Here is a 19,326-nt window from a genome sequence, read left to right as displayed (position 1 = left end):
TTACTATATAAAGTCTAACGTTATATACTATTTCGAAATAACGTATAACGATATACAGAATTACGATAGTATTAGCATATTACGTATAACGTTGTATATTGTTACGTTATAACGTATAACATTGTATATTGTTACGTTATACTGTATGACGTTATATACCATTACGTAATAGCGTATAATGTTGTATATCGTTACGCTATAACGTATAACGTTATATAGTATTACCATATAACGTATAACGTTATATACTATTACGAAATAACGTATAACGTTATGCAGAATTACTGTATTATTAACATATTAAGTATAACGATGTATATTATTACGTAATAACGTATAACATTGTATATTGTTACGTTATAACGTATAACGTTATATACAACTACGTAATAGCGTATGACGTTATATAGTATTACCATATAACGTATAACATTATATGCTAATACGTAATAACGTATAACGTTATATAGTATTACCATGTAATGTATAACGTTATATACTATTACGTATTAACGTATAACGTTGTATAGAATCACCATAGTATTAGCACATCACGTATAACGTTGTATCTTATTACGTAATAACGTATAACGTTGTATACTGTTACGCTATAACGTATAACGTTGTATATTGTTACGTTATAACCTATAACGTTATATATAGTATTACGTAATAGCGTATAGCGTTGTATATTGTTACGTTATAATGTATAACGTTATATACTATTACGTAATAGCGTATAACATTGTATATTGTTACGCTATAACGTATAACGTTATATAGTATTACCATATAATGTATAACGTTATATACTATTACGTAATAACGTATTACGTTGTATCTTATTACGCAATAGCGTATAGCGTTGTATGTTGTAACGTTATAATGCATAACGTTATATACTATTACGTAATAGCGTATAATGTTGTATATCGTAACGCTATAACGTATAACGTTATATAGTATTACCATATAACGTATAACGTTATATAGTATTACCATATAACGTATAACGTTATATACTATTACGAAATAACGTATAACGTTATGCAGAATTACTGTATTATTAACATATTAAGTATAACGATGTATATTATTACGTAATAACGTATAACATTGTATATTGTTACGTTATAACGTATAACGTTATATACAACTACGTAATAGCGTATGACGTTATATAGTATTACCATATAACGTATAACATTATATGCTAATACGTAATAACGTATAACGTTATATAGTATTACCATGTAATGTATAACGTTATATACTATTACGTATTAACGTATAACGTTGTATAGAATCACCATAGTATTAGCACATCACGTATAACGTTGTATCTTATTACGTAATAACGTATAACGTTGTATACTGTTACGCTATAACGTATAACGTTGTATATTGTTACGTTATAACCTATAACGTTATATATAGTATTACGTAATAGCGTATAGCGTTGTATATTGTTACGTTGTAATGTATAACGTTATATACTATTACGTAATAGCGTATAACATTGTATATTGTTACGCTATAACGTATAACGTTATATAGTATTACCATATAATGTATAACGTTATATACTATTACGTAATAACGTATTACGTTGTATCTTATTACGCAATAGCGTATAGCGTTGTATGTTGTAACGTTATAATGCATAACGTTATATACTATTACGTAATAGCGTATAATGTTGTATATCGTAACGCTATAACGTATAACGTTATATAGTATTACCATATAACGTATAACGTTATATACTATTACGAAATAGCGTATAACATTATATGCTAATACGTAATAACGTATAACGTTATATAGTATTACCATGTAATGTATAACGTTATATTCTATTACGTATTAACGTATAACGTTGTATATTGTTACGTTATAACGTATAACATTGTATATTGTTACGTTATAATGTATAACGTTATATACTATTACGTAATAGCGTATAACGTTGTATATTGTTACGTTGTAACGTATAACGTTGTATATTGTTACGTTATACCGTATAACTTTATACAGTATTACCATATAACGTATAACGTTATAGAGTATTACCATATAAAGTCTAACGTTATATACTATTACGAAATAACGTATAACGATATACAGAATTACGATAGTATTAGCATATTACGTTTAACGTTGTATATTGTTACGTAATAACGTATAACGTTGTATCTTGTTACGTAATGACGTATAACGTTGTATATTGTTACGTAATGACGGATAACGTTATATATTACCATATAATCTATAATGATAAGTCCCATTACGTAATAACGTATAACGTTGTATATTATTGCGTAATAGCGTATAACGTTGTATATTGTTACGTTATGACATATAACGTTGTATATTGTTACGTTGTAACGTATAACGTTATATACTATTACGTAATAGCGTATAACGTTGTATATTGTTACGCTATAACGTATAACGTTATATAGTATTACCATATAATGTATAACGTTATATACTATTACGTATTAACGTATAACGTTGAATATTGTTACGTTATACCGTATAACTTTATTTAGTATTACCATATAACGTATAACGTTATATACTATTACGTAATAACGTATAACGTTGTATAGAATTACCATAGTATTAGCATATTGCGTATAACGTTGTATCTTATTACGTAATAACGTATAACGTTGTATACTACTAAGTAATAACGTATAACGTTATAAGGTATTACCATATAGCGTATAACGTTATATGCTATTACATAATAACGTATATAGTTATATAGAATTACCATGTAATGTATAACGTTATATACTATTACGTAATAGCGTATAATGTTGTATATCGTAACGCTATAACGTATAACGTTATATAGTATTACCATATAACGTATAACGTTATATACTATTACGTAATACGCATAACGTTATATAGTATTACCATATAACGTATAACATTATATGCTAATACGTAATAACGTATAACGATATATAGTATTACCATATAATGTATAACGTTATATACTAGTACGAAATAACGTATTACGTTGTATATTATTACGCAATAGCGTATAGCGTTGTATGTTGTAACGTTATAATGCATAACGTTATATACTATTACGTAATAACGTATAACGTTATATAGCATTTCCATGTAACGTATAACGTTATATACTATTACGTAATAACGTATAACGTTATATAGTATTGCCATATAATGTATAACGTTATATACTATTACGTAGTAGCGTATACCGTTGTATATTGTTACGCTATAACGTATAACATTATATAGTATTACCATATAACGTATAACATTATATGCTAATACGTAATAACGTATAACGTTATATAGTATTACCATGTAATGTATAACGTTATATACTATTACGTAATAGCATATAATGTTGTATATTGTTACGCTATAACGTATAACGTTATATAGTATTACCATATAACTTATAACGTTATATAATATTACGAAATAACGTTATATAGTATTACCATATAACGTATAACATTATATACTATTACGAAATAACGTATAAAGTTATGCAGAACTACTATAGTATTAGCATGTTAAGTATAACGTTGTATATTATTACGTAATAACGTATAACGTTGTATATTGTTACGTTATAACGTATAACGTTATATACTACTACGTAATAGCGCATAACGTTATATAGTATTACCATATAACGTATAACATTATATGCTAATACGTAATAACGTATAACGTTATATAGTATTACCATATAATGTATAACGTTATATACTATTACGTAGTAACGTATAACGTTGTATAGAATCACCATAGTATTAGCACATCACGTATAACGTTGTATCTTATTACGTAATAACGTATAACGTTGTATACTGTTACGCTATAACGTATAACGTTGTATATTGTTACGTTATAAACTATAACGTTATATATAGTATTACGTAATAGCGTATAGCGTTGTATATTGTTACGTTATAACGTATAACGTTATATACCATTGCGTAATAGCGTATAACTTTGTATATTGTTACGCTATAACGTATAACGTTATATAGTATTACCATATAATGTATAACGTTATATACTATTACGGAATAACGTATTACGTTGTATATTATTACGCAATAGCGTATAGCGTTGTATGTTGTAACGTTATAATGCATAACGTTATATACTATTACGTAACAACGTATAACGTTATATAGCATGTCCATGTAACGTATAACGTTATATACTATTACGTAATAACGTATAACGTTATATAGTATTACCATATAATGTATAACGTTATATACTATAACGTATTAACGTATAACGTTATATAGTATTACCATATAGTGTATAGCGTTTTATACTATTACGTATTAACGTATAACGTTGTATATTGTTATGTTATAACGTATAACTTTATATAGTATTACCATATAACGTATTATGTTATATAGTATTACTATATAAAGTCTAACGTTATATACTATTACGAAATAACGTATAACGATATACAGAATTACGATAGTAATAGCATATTACGTATAACGTTGTATATTGTTACGTTGTAACGTATAACTTTGTATATTGTTACGTTATAATGTATAACGTTATATACTATTACGTAATAGCGTATAATGTTGCATATTGTTACGCTATAACGTATAACGTTATATAGTATTACCATATAACGTATAACGTTATATACTATTACGTAATAACGTATAGCGTTATATAGTATTACCATTTAACGTATAACGATATATACTATTACGTAATAACGTATAACATTGTATATTATTACGCAGTAGCGTATAACGTTGTATATTGTTACGCTATAACGTATAACCTTCAATATTGTTACGTTGTAACGTATAACGCTATATACTATTACGTAATAACGTATAACGTTGTATATTGTTACGTTATAACGTATAGCGTTATATAGTATTACCATATAACGTATAACGTTATATACTGTTACGTAATAACGTATAACGTTGTACCGAATTACCATAGTATTAGCATATTACGTATAACGTTGTATATTATTACGTAATAACGTATAACGTTATATAGTATTACCATATAACGTATAACGTTATATACTATTACGAAATAACGTATAACGTTATGCAGCATTACTATAGTATTAGCATATTACTTATAACGTTGTATATTATTACGTAATAACGTATAACGTTGTATCTTATTACGTAATGACGTATAACGTTGTATATTGTTACGTAATGACTGATAACGATATATATTACCATATAATCTATAACGATATGTCCCATTACGTAGTAACGTATAACGTTGTATATTATTACGTAATAGAGTATAACGTTGTATATTGTTACGTTATGACGTATAAGGTTGTATATTGCTACGTTAAAACGTATAACGTTATATACTATTACGTAATAACGTATAACGTTATATAGTATTACCATATAATGTATAAAGTTATGTACTATTACGTATTAACGTATAACGTTGTATATTGTTACGTTATAACGTATAACTTTATATAGTATTACGATATGGCGTATAACGTTATATAATATTACGAAATAACGTTATATAGTATTACCATATAACGCATAACGTTATATACTATTACGAAATAACGTATAAAGTTATGCAGAATTACTATAGTATTAGCATGTTAAGTATAACGTTGTATATCTATACGTAATAACGACTAACGTTGTATATTGTTACGTTATAACGTATAACGTTATATACTACTACGTAATAGCGTATAACGTTATATAGTATTACCATATAACGTATAACATTATATGCTAATACGTAATAACGTATAACGTTATATAGTATTACCATGTAATGTATAACGTTATATACTGTTACGTAATAACGTATAACGTTGTACAGAATTACCATAGTATTATCATATTACGTATAACGTTGTATATTATTACGTAATAACGTATAACGTTATATAGTATTACCATATAACGTATAACGTTATATACTATTACGAAATAACGTATAACGTTATGCATAATTGCTATAGTATTAGCATATTACTTATAACGTTGTATATTATTACGTAATAACGTATAACGTTGTATCTTGTTACGTAATGACGTATAACGTTGTATATTGCTAAGTAATGATGGATAACGTTATATATTACCATATAATCTATAATGATAAGTCCCATTACGTAATAACGTATAACGTTGAATATTATTACGTAATAGCGTATAACGTTGTATATTGTTACGTTATGACGTATAACGTTGTATATTGTTACGTTGTAACGTATAACGTTATATACTATTACGTAATAGCGTATAACGTTGTATATTGTTACGCTATAACGTATAACGTTATATAGTATTACCATATAATGTATAACGTTATATACTATTACGTAATAACGTATAACGTTGTATCTTATTACGTAATGACGTATAACGTTGTATATTGTAACGCTATAACGTATAACGTTATATACCATTACGCAATAACGTATAACGTTGTACAGAATTACCATTGTATTAGCATATTACGTATAACGTTGTATCTTATTACGTAATAACGTATAACGTTGTAGATTATTACGTAATAACGTATGACGTTGTATATAGTTACGTTATAATGTATAACGTTATATACTCTTACGTAATAGCGTATAACGTTGTATATTGTTACGTTATAACGTATAACGTTACATAGATTTTCCATGTAACATATAACGTTATATAGTATTACCATGTAACGTATAGCGTTATATACTATTATGTAATAAGGTATAACGTTATATAGTATTACCATATAATGTATAACGTTATATACTATTACGTATTAACGTATAACGTTGAATATTGTTACGTTATACCGTATAACTTTATATAGTATTACCATATAACGGATAACGTTATATACTATTACGTAATAACTTATAACGTTATATAGTATTACCATATAATGTATAACGTTGTATACTATTACGTATTAACGTATAACGTTGTATATTGTTACGTTATACCGTATAACTTTATGTAGTATTACCATATAACGTATAACGTTATATAGTATTACCATATAAAGTCTAACGTTATATACTATTACGAAATAACGTATAACGATATACAGAATTACGATAGTATTAGCATATTACGGATAACGTTGTATATTGTTACGTTATAACGTATAACGTTGTATACTACTAAGTAATAACGTATAACGTTATAAGGTATTACCATATAGCGTATAACGTTATATGCTATTACATAATAACGTATAACGTTATATAGTATTACCATATAACGTATAACGTTATATAGTATTACCATATATAGTATAACGTTATATACTATTACGAAATAACGTATAACGTGATACAGAATTATCATAGTATTAGCATATTACGTATAACGTTGTATATTATTACGTAATAACGTTTAACGTTGTATATCGTTACGTTATAATGTATAACGTTATATACTATTACGTAATAGCGTATAATGTTGTATATCGTAACGCTATAACGTATAACGTTATATAGTATTACCATATAACGTATAACGTTATATAGTATTATCATATAACGTATAACGTTATATACTATTACGAAATAGCGTATAACATTATATGCTAATACGTAATAACGTATAACGTTATATAGTATTACCATGTAATGTATAACGTTATATTCTATTACGTATTAACGTATAACGTTGTATATTGTTACGTTATAACGTATAACATTGTAAATTGTTACGTTATAATGTATAACGTTATATACTATTACGTAATAGCGTATAACGTTGTATATTGTTACGTTGTAACGTATAACGTTGTATATTGTTACGTTATACCGTATAACTTTATATAGTATTACCATATAACGTATAACGTTATAGAGTATTACCATATAAAGTCTAACGTTATATACTATTACGAAATAACGTATAACGATATACAGAATTACGATAGTATTAGCATATTACGTTCAACGTTGTATATTGTTACGTAATAACGTATAACGTTGTATCTTGTTACGTAATGACGTATAACGTTGTATATTGTTACGTAATGACGGATAACGTTATATATTACCATATAATCTATAATGATAAGTCCCATTACGTAATAACGTATAACGTTGTATATTATTACGTAATAGCGTATAACGTTGTATATTGTTACGTTATGACATATAACGTTGTATATTGTTACGCTGTAACGTATAACGTTATATACTATTACGTAATAGCGTATAACGTTGTATATTGTTACGCTATAACGTATAACGTTATATAATATTACCATATAATGTATAACGTTATATACTATTACGTATTAACGTATAACGTTGAATATTGTTACGTTATACCGTATAACTTTATATAGTATTACCATATAGCGTATAACGTTATATACTATTACGTAATAACGTATAACGTTGTATAGAATTACCATAGTATTAGCATATTGCGTATAACGTTGTATCTTATTACGTAATAACGTATAACGTTGTATACTACTAAGTAATAACCTATAACGTTATAAGGTATTACCATATAGCGTATAACCTTATATGCTATTACATAATAACGTATATAGTTATATAGAATTACCATGTAATGTATAACGTTATATACTATTACGTAATAGCGTATAATGTTGTATATCGTAACGCTATAACGTATAACGTTATATAGTATTACCATATAACGTATAACGTTATATACTATTACGTAATAGCGTATAACGTTGTATATTGTTACGTTGTAACGTATAACGTTATATACTATTACGAAATAACGTATAAAGTTATGCAGAACTACTATAGTATTAGCATGTTAAGTATAACGTTGTATATTATTACGTAATAACGTATAACGTTGTATATTGTTACGTTATAACGTATAACGTTATATACTACTACGTAATAGCGCATAACGTTATATAGTATTACCATATAATGTATAACGTTATATACTATTACGTAATAACATATTACGTTGTATATTATTATGCAATAGCGTATAGCGTTGTATGTTGTAACGTTATAATGCATAACGTTATATACTATTACGTAATAACGTATAACGTTATATAGCATTGCCATGTAACGTATAACGTTATATACTATTACGTAATATCGTATAGCTTCATATAGTATTACAGTATATCGTATGACGATATATGCTATTACGTAATAACGAATAACGTTGCATATTATTACTCAATAGCGTATAACGTTGTATATTGTTACGTTGTAACGTATAACGTTATATACTATTACGTAATAACGTATAACGTTGTATATTGTAACGTTATATCGTATAACGCTATATAGTATTACCATATAACGTATAACGTTACATACTATTACAAAATAACTTATAACGTTGTATATTCTAACGTTATAATGTATAACGTTATATACTAATACGTATTAACGTATAACGTTATATAGTATTACCATATAACGTATAACGTTATATACTGTTACGTAATAACGTATAACGTTGTACAGAATTACTATATTATTAACATATTACGTATAACGTTGTATATTATTACGTAATAACGTATAACGTTGTATATTATTACGTAATGACGTATAACGTTGTATATTGTTACGTTATAACGTATAACGTTATATACTACTGCGTAATAACGTATAACGTTATATAGTATTACCATATAACGTATAACATTATACGCTAATACGTAATAACGTATAACGTTATATAGAATTACCATGTAATGTATAACGTTATATACTATTACGTAATAGCGTATAACGTTGTATATTGTTACGCTATAACGTATAACGTTATATAGTATTACCATATAATGTATAACGTTATATACTATTACGTATTAACGTATAACGTTGAATATTGTTACGTTATACCGTATAACTTTATATAGTATTACCATATAACGTATAACGTTATAGAGTATTACCATATAAAGTCTAACGTTATATACTATTACGAAATAACGTATAACGATATACAGAATTACGATAGTATTAGCATATTACGTTTAACGTTGTATATTGTTACGTAATAACGTATAACGTTGTATCTTGTTACGTAATGACGTATAACGTTGTATATTGTTACGTAATGACGGATAACGTTATATATTACCATATAATCTATAATGATAAGTCCCATTACGTAATAACGTATAACGTTGTATATTATTACGTAATAGCGTATAACGTTGTATATTGTTACGTTATGACATATAACGTTGTATATTGTTACGCTGTAACGTATAACGTTATATACTATTACGTAATAGCGTATAACGTTGTATATTGTTACGCTATAACGTATAACGTTATATAGTATTACCATATAATGTATAACGTTATATACTATTACGTATTAACGTATAACGTTGAATATTGTTACGTTATACCGTATAACTTTATATAGTATTACCATATAGCGTATAACGTTATATACTATTACGTAATAACGTATAACGTTGTATAGAATTACCATAGTATTAGCATATTGCGTATAACGTTGTATCTTATTACGTAATAACGTATAACGTTGTATACTACTAAGTAATAACCTATAACGTTATAAGGTATTACCATATAGCGTATAACCTTATATGCTATTACATAATAACGTATATAGTTATATAGAATTACCATGTAATGTATAACGTTATATACTATTACGTAATAGCGTATAATGTTGTATATCGTAACGCTATAACGTATAACGTTATATAGTATTACCATATAACGTATAACGTTATATACTATTACGTAATAGCGTATAACGTTGTATATTGTTACGTTGTAACGTATAACGTTATATACTATTACGAAATAACGTATAAAGTTATGCAGAACTACTATAGTATTAGCATGTTAAGTATAACGTTGTATATTATTACGTAATAACGTATAACGTTGTATATTGTTACGTTATAACGTATAACGTTATATACTACTACGTAATAGCGCATAACGTTATATAGTATTACCATATAATGTATAACGTTATATACTATTACGTAATAACATATTACGTTGTATATTATTATGCAATAGCGTATAGCGTTGTATGTTGTAACGTTATAATGCATAACGTTATATACTATTACGTAATAACGTATAACGTTATATAGCATTGCCATGTAACGTATAACGTTATATACTATTACGTAATATCGTATAGCTTCATATAGTATTACAGTATATCGTATGACGATATATACTATTACGTAATAACGAATAACGTTGCATATTATTACTCAATAGCGTATAACGTTGTATATTGTTACGTTGTAACGTATAACGTTATATACTATTACGAAATAACGTATAAAGTTATGCAGAACTACTATAGTATTAGCATGTTAAGTATAACGTTGTATATTATTACGTAATAACGTATAACGTTGTATATTGTTACGTTATAACGTATAACGTTATATACTACTACGTAATAGCGCATAACGTTATATAGTATTACCATATAATGTATAACGTTATGTACTATTACGTATTAACGTATAACGTTGTATATTGTTACGTTATAACGTATAACTTTATACAGTATTACGATATAACGTATAACGTTATATACAGTTACGTAATAACGTATAACGTTATATAGTATTACGTAATAACGTATAACGTTATATAGTATTACCATGTAATGTATAACGTTATATACTATTACGTAATAGCGTATAATGTTGTATATTGTTACGCTATAACGTATAACGTTATATAGTATTACCATATAACGTATAACGTTATATAATTATACGAAATAACGTTATATAGTATTACCATATAACGTATAACGTTATATACTATTACGAAATAACGTATAAAGTTATGCAGAACTACTATAGTATTAGCATGTTAAGTATAACGTTGTATATTATTACGTAATAACGTATAACGTTGTATATTGTTACGTTATAACGTATAACATTATATACTACTACGTAATAGCGTATGACGTTATATAGTATTACCATATAACGTATAACATTATATGCTATTACGTAATAACGTATAACGTTATATAGTATTACCATGTAATGTATAACGTTATATACTATTACGTATTAACGTATAACGTTGTATAGAATCACCATAGTATTAGCACATCACGTATAACGTTGTATCTTATTACGTAATAACGTATAACGTTGTATACTGTTACGCTATAACGTATAACGTTGTATATTGTTACGTTATAAACTATAACGTTATATATAGTATTACGTAATAGCGTATAGCGTTGTATATTGTTACGTTATAATGTATAACGTTATATACTATTACGTAATAGCGTATAACATTGTATATTGTTACGTTATAACGTATAACGTTATATACCATTGCGTAATAGCGTATAACTTTGTATATTGTTACGCTATAACGTATAACGTTATATAGTATTACCATATAATGTATAACGTTATATACTATTACGGAATACCGTATTACGTTGTATATTATTACGCAATAGCGTATAGCGTTGTATGTTGTAACGTTATAATGCATAACGTTATATACTATTACGTAACAACGTATAATGTTATATAGCATTTCCATGTAACGTATAACGTTATATACTATTACGTAATAACGTATAGCGTTATATAGTATTACAGTATATCGTATGACGATATATGCTATTACGTAATAACGAATAAGGTTGCATACTATTACTCAATAGCGTATAACGTTGTATATTGTTACGTTGTAACGTATAACGTTATATACTATTACGTAATAACGCATAACGTTGTATATTGTTACGTTATAACGTATAACGTTATATAGTATTACCATATAACGTATAACGTTATATACTATTACGCAATAACATATAACATTGCATATTCTAACGTTATAATGTATAACGTTATATACTATTACGTAATAACGTATAACGTTATATAGTATTACCATATAATGTATAACGTTATATACTATAACGTATTAACGTATAACGTTATATAGTATTACCATATAGTGTATAGCGTTTTATACTATTACGTATTAACGTATAACGTTGTATATTGTTATGTTATAACGTATAACTTTATATAGTATTACCATATAACGTATAATGTTATATAGTATTACTATATAAAGTCTAACGTTATATACTATTACGAAATAACGTATAACGATATACAGAATTACGATAGTATTAGCATATTACGTATAACGTTGTATATTGTTACGTTGTAACGTATAACTTTGTATATTGTTACATTATAATGTATAGCGTTATATACTATTACGTAATAGCGTATAATGTTGCATATTGTTACGCTATAACGTATAACGTTATATAGTATTACCATATAACGTATAATGTTATATACTATTACGTAATAACGTATAACATTGTATATTATTACGCAGTAGCGTATAACGTTGTATATTGTTACGCTATAACGTATAACCTTCAATATTGTTACGTTGTAACGTATAACGCTATATACTATTACGTAATAACGTATAACGTTGTATATTGTTACGTTATAACGTATAGCGTTATATAGTATTACCATATAACGTATATCGTTATATACTGTTACGTAATAACGTATAACGTTGTACCGAATTACCATAGTATTAGCATATTACGTATAACGTTGTATATTATTACGTAATAACGTATAACGTTATATTGTATTACCATATAACGTATAACGTTATATACTATTACGAAATAACGTATAACGTTATGCAGCATAACTATAGTATTAGCATATTACTTATAACGTTGTATATTATTACGTAATAACGTATAACGTTGTATCTTATTACGTAATGACGTATAACGTTGTATATATTATTACGTAATGACTGATAACGATATATATTACCATATAATCTATAACGATATGTCCCATTACGTAGTAACGTATAACGTTGTATATTATTACGTAATAGAGTATAACGTTGTATATTGTTACGTTATGACGTATAACGTTGTATATTGCTACGTTAAAACGTATAACGTTATATACTACTACGTAATAACGTATAACGTTATATAGTATTACCATATAATGTATAACGTTATGTACTATTACGTATTAACGTATAACGTTGTATATTGTTACGTTATAACGTATAACTTTATATAGTATTACGATATAACGTATAACGTTATATAATATTACGAAATAACGTTATATAGTATTACCATATAACGCATAACGTTATATACTATTACGAAATAACGTATAAAGTTATGCAGAATTACTGTAGTATTAGCATGTTAAGTATAACGTTGTATATCTATACGTAATAACGACTAACGTTGTATATTGTTACGTTATAACGTATAACGTTATATACTACTACGTAATAGCGTATAACGTTATATAGTATTACCATATAAGGTATAACATTATATGCTAATACGTAATAACGTATAACGTTATATAGTATTACCATGTAATGTATAACGTTATATACTGTTACGTAATAACGTATAACGTTGTACGGAATTACCATAGTATTAGCATATTACGTATAACGTTGTGTATTATTACGTAATACCGTATAACGTTATATACTATTACGAAATAACGTATAACGTTATACAGAATTACCATAGTATTAGCATATTAAGTATAACGTTGTATATTATTACGTAATAACGTATAACGTTGTATATTGTTACGTTATAACGTTAAATATTATAATATACGTTATAACGTATAACGTTATATAGTATTACCATATAATGTATAACGTTATATACTATTACTATATAATAACGTTGTATATTGTTACGTTACACGTATAACTTTATATAGTATTACCATATAACGTTATAACGTTATATAGTATTACCATGTAACGTGTTACGTTATATACTATTACGTAATAACGTATATCGTTGCATATTGTTACGCTATTACATATGACGTTATTTTGTATTACCATATAACGTATAACGTTATATGCTATGACGTAATAACGTATAACGCTATATAGTATTACCATGTAACGTGTTACGTTATATACTATTACGTAATAACGTATATCATTGCATATTGTTACGCTATTACATATAACGTTATATAGTATTACCAAATAACGTATAACGTTATACAGTATTACCATATAACGTATAACGTTATATACTATTACGAAATAACGTATAACGTTATACAGAATTACCATAGTATTAGCATATTAAGTATAACGTTGTATATTATTACGTAATAGCGTATAACGTTGTATATTGTTACGCTATAACGTATAACGTTATATAGTATTACCATATTACGTATAACGTTATATACTATTACGAAATAACGTATGACGTTATGCAGAATTGCTATAGTATTAGCATATTAAGTATAACGTTGAATATTATTACGTAATAACGTATAACGTTGTATATTGTTACGTTATAACCTATAATGTTAGATAGTATTGCCATATAATGTATAACATTACATACTATTACGAAATAACGTATAACGATATACAGAATTACGATAGTGTTAGCATATTACTTATAACGTTGTATATTATTACGTAATAACGTATAGCGTTGCATATTGTTACGCTATTACATATGACGTTATTTTGTATTACCATATAACGTATAACGTTATATGCTATGACGTAATAACGTATAACGTTATATAGTATTACCATGTAACGTGTTACGTTATATACTATTACGTAATAACGTATATTGTTGCATATTGTTACGCTATTACATATAACGTTATATAGTATTACCATATAACGTATAACGTTATAAACTATTACGAAACAACTTATAACGATATACAGAATGACGATAGTATTAGCATATTACGTATAACGTTGTATATTGTTACGTTATAATGTATAACGTTATATACTATTACGTAGTAGCGTATAACGTTGTATATTGTTACGCTATAACGTATAACGTTATTTAGTATTACCATATAACGTATAACGTTGTATATTGTTACGCAATAACATATAACGCTGTATATTGTAACGTTATAATGTATAACGTTATATACTATTACGCAATAACATATAACGTTGTATATTCTAACGTTATAATGTATAACGTTATATACTATTACGTATTAACGTATAACGTTGTATACTGTTACGTTATAATGTATAACGTTATATACTACTACGTATTAACGTATAACGTTGTATATTGTTACGTTATAATGTATAACGTTATATACTATTACGTATTAACGTATAACGTTGTATATTGTTACGTTATAACGTATAACGTTATATAGTAATACCACGTAATGTATAACGTTATATACTATTACGTATTAACGTATAACGATGTATATTGTTACGTTATAACGTATAACATTGTATATTGTTACGTTATAATGTATAACGTTATATACTATTACGTAATAGCGTATAACGTTGTATATTGTTACGCTATTAAGTATAACGTTATATAGTATTACCATATAACGTATAACGTTATATAGTATTACAATTTAACGTATAACGTTATATAGTATTACTTTATAACATATAACGTTATATACTATTACGAAATAACGTATAACGTTATGCCGAATTACTATAGTATCAGCATATTAAGTATAACTTTGTATACTATTACGTAATAACATATAACGTTGTATATTGTTACGTTATAACCTATAACGTTGTATATTATTAGGTAATAGCGTATAACGTTGTATATTGTTACGTTAAAACGTATAACGTTAAATACAACTACGTAATAACGTATAACGTTATATAGTATTACAATATAACGTATAACGTTATATACTATTACGAAATAACATATAAAGTTATACAGAATTACCATGGTATTAGCATATTAGGTACATCGTTGTATATTATTACGTAATAACGTATAACGTTGTATATTATTACGTATTAACGTATAACGTTGTATATTGTTACGTTATAACGTATAACATTGTATATTGTTACGTTATAATGTATAACGTTATATACTATTACGTATTAACGTATAACGTTGTATATTGTTACGTTATAACGTATAACGTTATTTAGTATTACCATATAACGTATAACGTTATATACTATTACGCAATAACATATAACGCTGTATATTGTAACGTTATAATGTATAACGTTATATACTATTACGCAATAACATATAACGTTGTATATTGTAACGTTATAATGTATAACGTTATATACTATCACGTATTAACGTATAACGTTGTATATTATTACGTAATAACGTATAACGTTGTATATTGTTACGTTATATCCTATAACGTTATATACTATTCCGTAATAGCGTATAACGTTGTATATTGTTACGTTATAATGTATAACGTCATATACTATTCCGTAATAGTGTATAACGTTGTATATTGTTACGTTATAACGTATAACGTTATATACTATTACGTAATTACGTGTAGGGATATATAGTATTACCATATAACGTATAACGTTATATACTATTACGAAATAACGTATAACGTTATACAGAATTAACATAGTATTAGCATATTAAGTATAACGTTGCATATTATTACGTAATAACGTATAACGTTGTATATTATTACGTAATAACGTATAGCGTTGTATATTATTACGTAATAGCGTATAACGTTGTATATTGTTACGTTATGACGTATAACGTTGTATACTGTTACGTTATAACGCATAACGTTATATACTACTACGTAATAACGTATAACGTTATATAGTATTACCATGTAACGTGTTACGTTATATACTATTACGAAATAACATATAACGTTACACAGAATTACCATATTATTAGCATATTAGGTACATCGTTGTATATCATTACGTAATAACGTATAACGTTGTATATTATTACGTAATAGCGTATAACGTTGTATATTGTTACGTTATAACGTATAACGTTATATACTATTACGTAATACGCATAACGTTATATAGTATTACCATATAACGTATAACATTATATGCTAATACGTAATAACGTATAACGATATATAGTATTACCATATAATGTATAACGTTATATACTATTACGTAGTAGCGTATACCGTTGTATATTGTTACGCTATAACGTATAACATTATATAGTATTACCATATAACGTATAACATTATATGCTAATACGTAATAACGTATAACGTTATATAGTATTACCATGTAATGTATAACGTTATATACTATTACGTAATAGCATATAATGTTGTATATTGTTACGCTATAACGTATAACGTTATATAGTATTACCATATAACTTATAACGTTATATAATATTACGAAATAACGTTATATAGTATTACCATATAACGTATAACGTTATATACTATTACGAAATAACGTATAAAGTTATGCAGAACTACTATAGTATTAGCATGTTAAGTATAACGTTGTATATTATTACGTAATAACGTATAACGTTGTATATTGTTACGTTATAACGTATAACGTTATATACTACTACGTAATAGCGCATAACGTTATATAGTATTACCATATAATGTATAACGTTATATACTATTACGTAATAACATATTACGTTGTATATTATTATGCAATAGCGTATAGCGTTGTATGTTGTAACGTTATAATGCATAACGTTATATACTATTACGTAATAACGTATAACGTTATATAGCATTGCCATGTAACGTATAACGTTATATACTATTACGTAATATCGTATAGCTTCATATAGTATTACAGTATATCGTATGACGATATATACTATTACGTAATAACGAATAACGTTGCATATTATTACTCAATAGCGTATAACGTTGTATATTGTTACGTTGTAACGTATAACGTTATATACTATTACGTAATAACGTATAACGTTGTATATTGTAACGTTATAACGTATAACGCTATATAGTATTACCATATAACGTATAACGTTACATACTATTACGCAATAACTTATAACGTTGTATATTCTAACGTTATAATGTATAACGTTATATACTAATACGTATTAACGTATAACGTTATATAGTATTACCATATAACGTATAACGTTATATACTGTTACGTAATAACGTATAACGTTGTACAGAATTACTATATTATTAACATATTACGTATAACGTTGTATATTATTACGTAATAACGTATAACGTTGTATATTATTACGTAATGACGTATAACGTTGTATATTGTTACGTTATAACGTATAACGTTATATACTACTGCGTAATAACGTATAACGTTATATAGTATTACCATATAACGTATAACATTATACGCTAATACGTAATAACGTATAACGTTATATAGAATTACCATGTAATGTATAACGTTATATACTATTACGTAATAGCGTATAACGTTGT

The sequence above is a fragment of the Bombus terrestris genome, chromosome 17, assembly GCF_910591885.1.
Source record: "Bombus terrestris chromosome 17, iyBomTerr1.2, whole genome shotgun sequence".
Taxonomy (NCBI): Eukaryota; Metazoa; Arthropoda; class Insecta; order Hymenoptera; family Apidae; genus Bombus; species Bombus terrestris.
Note: the sequence above shows the minus strand (reverse complement) of the source record.